Genomic DNA, 4755 nt, shown 5'->3' on the forward strand with positions numbered 1-4755 from the left:
TAGCAGGGCACAGAGCGCTGGGGGAAAGTGGGTTGCCACGAGGTCTTCTTCCATCATGCGTGACTTGAGGTTTGCTGTATACAGGGAGGCACAAGAGATGCAGTCTTCCCTCCCAGGGCACCACATTTTGGCTTTGGCTTCAACCACCTACTGCTGAGGACTAAAGGAACACCCCCACACAAGCACCTGCACCCACACTCCCCCGCCCCGGCGCTCTCACAAGTCAGATGTGACATTACCATCAGTCTCAATTTGCTTATCACCCTCTTCTTCCTCCTTCTCCTCTTTCTCTTCCTCCTCCTCCTCCCTGTCTTCTGTGGCCTTCAGGGGTCTGACAGAGGGACATTCCAGGGCTTCTTTCCCAGGGGGAAGCGTAAAAACAAACCTGGAAATTAGAAGACACCAGACTGAAGGGAGGGCACCACATTCCCGTTGCATCTTCCATTAATAGTGCAGTCATGGAGAGACTTGAGAAAGTCTCTCGAGGCTGCTGCTTTCCAAAGCAGAATATGCAACGTCCTTGAGAGCTCTGTTAGGAAACGGAGTGAATCAAGCCCTCCATCGCCTGGGAGCACACGAGAGGCCCCGACAATCTGCTCTTCCCAGTCCTAACTGAAAAAGTCGACTCCCTCCCTGAAGACCATCTCTCATCTCTTCTTCCTGTTCATGGACATGGAGAACAGACTAATTCCTCTTTACCCAACTGGCCAAGGTTGGTTTGAATTCTAACCCTGCCCTTCAGCTCGCTCGCAGATGCTCTCAAGCTCATCTCAGGGCAACCATAATGCATAACCGCCATTCCAAAGGCCATTAAGGACGCTACTGAGCAGCCCCAGGCTCAGGTCGGAGCTCTGAGGAACTCCACTCAAGCACAGGAGGGGAAATCACTCCTCCTGTCCCCCAGAGACTTGGGAAGCAGGCATTTAGGGGCACTTGGGGCCCTCAAGTGTCTCCAAAGGCATGGCTATGTCACAAACACAGCGCTTACATGAAGCTGGTACCCGCTCAGGGACGCTTTTCCTGAATAATCCATGTGCAGGAAATTCTGGGATCTTTCCATTTTGAAATTGTACCCATAAGGAAGAGATGAATCAGGGGAAACCTTATGGAAAATGTTGCCTCAGTTCCTCAACCAACGAGAAGCCAACGCACTGTGGCAACATGAAGACACCATCAGGAGCCACGTGAAAATCAGGACTTTCTCTGTCTGATACCACCAGACACCTCCTCCCTGGGGTCTGAAACAGAGACAGAAATATGTGAGAGCCTTCCAGAGACATTTTTACCTTGTTTATCAAGTCCTTCTTCTTCTCAGAGAAGATATGGCCACTCACACTTCCCATAACAAAGTTTTCTTTGGCTATTATGAGCCTCGCAGCTTTTCAGGTAGAAGCTGCACAGCTCGGAGTTGACAAGGAGCAATGACCCTGCCGCGCGATGCCCCGTGCAAGCTGCAGACTCTCAGGTTCACAAGAGGAATATGGGGAACTGAAGCTGCTGCGCCTGCTGCCCCAGCATCCCAGACATGGTCCAAGAAGTTGATACAAAACCAGTAAGATCACCATGACTGTTAACATGCAGGGGAACTAAACCCTGGCTTTCTATTAAGGTTAAGTGGGATGGGACATGCAATGGGCATGTCCCTGGGTCTTGGTCCCTTTCCCTAGACAGTGTCTACTTTTGAACTCATCAAAGCCCCACCGTTATAATTTCTAGGACAGACAGTGGGATGCTGGTCTAGGTAGAGCCTTGAGCTAACTCTAGGTGACTTTTCCTGCATTCTCCTATGTCAACCGTACCACTGCGCAGGAGAGCAGGACGCTACGGAGTTGGCACTGCTGCAGACCGTGACTGTCCCACTGGCCAGGAGGGTCCGGAGAGGCCACCAGACATCAGTTCAGTCATCCTTTGACAGGTATCCAGAAGGATGAGGTGTAGCGCAAGGAAGGGATGAACTTACACTGAGAAGGGCTTCCAGCAGCTTTCCAGTGCCACCCACAGCCAGGAGAAAGTCATAAAGAAATCTCGTAGTGACTTCCATGTTCAATACGGAAAGAATGCCGATGGACTTGAAGACAAAGTCCATGTCTTATCTTTTAGAAGTGGCCCAAAAGAATGATGTCATGGTCTCATACACACAACATTGCACCATCGTAAAAGGTAGTTGAGCACACACAGAGAGCTTGTCACACCTCAGAGGGACGACTGTTACCTCAGCTAAAGAACAGAAAAAGAGGAACAGAGTCACCTCTGCAGCAAGACAGCGTAGGCTCCAAGAAGGTGTCAGCAGCTTCAGGCAGGACATCTCTCCAGAGCAGTCTGTTGAATCCCACGCTAACAGCTCCTAAGAGTGCCTGGGGGATGAACACTGCGTGGGAGGGCAGGGGAGAAGGGTGCAGATCCCACAACGAAGTCCATGGTGCTCAGCCACAAGCATGCCCACACCCATTGCACACCAGCTAAGTCTCTGCCAGGCTTGTGGAGAAGCGATGGAGGGGCAAAATGCAAGGACTGCACAGCAGCGTACTTCTGTCCCCGTGCTCCTCATACCCATGCACATGCCTGATGTTTCAATCACACGGAAGATGGGGTCATGTGAAAATTCAGAACCCCTCCAAACACAGACCCAAGCTCTTCCTGCCCCACAGCATCATTCGTGTCACACTGCAGCTGCACTGACCAGAAATCACGCCCCAGCCGGCCATCCACAGGCCCTTCCGTAAACTCCCATCCCCATCTTTGGTTCTGGTGTGCCTACAAGTGACTTGTACCCACTTTGCTCTAGAAGCAGCCTGCAGAATCAGCAGCAACTCTGGCCTTTGACCTCACGAGCAGGTGGGCAGCGCCATAAAGGTGGAGCATGAGCTTTATCTCGGTTTCGTTAGAAAAAGCAGCTCCAATAAATCACAGTCTGAAAGCAGTAGTCCTGACATTGCGTAACGATAAAAGGTATGGAGCCAAGTGGGAAAGCAATTAACGAAGAGATCCTGTAGCTGAAGGAGTATCATCAAAAAAGGGGACTCAAGGGGTCTTTCTGAGAAATTGCTCCTTGGTGGTCTGTTCAGCTTGAGCAGGCTGAGGTTGTTCTTGGGACACATTGAAGCATTTGGTCATGCCTTAACAGCAGTTAGTATATGCCTCAAGGGTGATGTAAGGGCAGGCAAAGGTTTTAATCCACTTTCTTACCAGGAATATCTTCTTCAATGTAGCTGAGGTTGCATTCACCTGTAACCACCTTGGACATACGAAACACAGGTCTTCGAACAATTGAAACCTCACTGTTGACAGTGCATGCGTAGTCTTCAAGAACATAGAATATCCTGATTCCTAACAGTCGGACACCCTGAGAACAGCAGAGGTAAAGGAGGAACAATTGTAAGTATCCTGGAGAGGAAAACACTCACCAACGACTGGTCAGAGCATGGGGATGCTGCCTTGTGCCTTGCCCACCCCAAGCCCACAGGGGTCAAGGTGGGACGCTGAGGAAGCTTTGGAGAGAAAGCACATACTCAGGGTCTTTCGGAGAGAAAGCACATACTCAGGGACAGTCACCGGTCCTGCCAGGCGACTGGTTCTGCGTTCGGAGTGGGGAAGTGTTGGCATTCGATGGCACAGCATTGTCTGGACAAGGCAAGATCTCAGGGTTTCATGAGGGGAGGAAGAGGGTGCAAAACCCACCCTGTCCTGTGCCAAGCGCTGCCTAATCCATTCAGACGTGCTATCGCAAATCATAAGGATCTCTGGAAAGCAAGCGAAAGATGTGTCATACTCCAAATCAGCAAGCTCGCAACCCTTCAGTACACTTCTACCCAAGGAGATGATGAGATTGAATGTATTGCCACCCCAACTAAGAATTTGTAGGGTGCCCTACATGACAGGAGATGTGGAATAGATGTCCACACCAGCAAGAGGATGGTGTGGTATCCACCGAGGGCTGGGCGGCTCAGGGGAACCCCAGGTATCTCCCCTGCAGGGACCACTGTCAGCTCCCTCTCTGCTCGCCAACTCTGCACGGCCACCATGAGTGGGAGCTCCAGGTGGGCAATCCCCTCTGCAAGGCAAGGAGCAACCCTCGGTGCCAGCAGCTTCGACCTGGGGGGTGGGCAGCAAGGCAGGGGCAGAGGAAGGTCCTCAGGAGGACCCAGGCGTCCTGGCTGCCAAACTGCGCCAGGAAAGGATGATCAGCCAGGGCTCTTGTTGCACGCATGGGCTCTGTCCAGTCCTCCCCAAAAAGCTCCCGTGCTTCCACAGCTACTTTCGTAGCTAATATTGCCTACAACATCCAGAAAATAACTCCCGCAAGCCTCACCACCAGGGGTGAGGTTCTTGAGCTTTGGAAACGCACCTGGGCACAGGTTTTCCATCTTTGTCCCACTCTCCCTCCGGGTTAACTCCTGTAGCAGGAGGGTGAGGAAGGAAACATCTCCTCCACGATCTCCATCTCCTTCCTTGGCTTCGCCCAAGGGTCTCCAGCTCTGTCCTGACGTGGAATGTCCCGCTGTGACCCCAGGCTGTGTCACAGAGGGCTGCAAGGGCTACTCCAACCCTCTTTAGCCCCCCTGATCCTGCCAGGTTTTGCCCTACAAGAGGGAGAGAAGATGCGGTGGGTGTTGTGGGGTGCTATCCCCACCTCATGACCCACTCCCCAAGGAGAATGGGGGGACATTGAGAGCCGTAGGGGGGGGTCCCCAGACGAGGGGTCACCTTGTGCACTCCAGATGTGCTGGTCAGCTTGTCGGTCCCACCTGGGGAGGC

Source organism: Cariama cristata, unplaced genomic scaffold (genome assembly GCF_000690535.1).
Source record: "Cariama cristata isolate BGI_N322 unplaced genomic scaffold, ASM69053v1 scaffold16744, whole genome shotgun sequence".
In the NCBI taxonomy this organism is placed as follows: domain Eukaryota; kingdom Metazoa; phylum Chordata; class Aves; order Cariamiformes; family Cariamidae; genus Cariama; species Cariama cristata.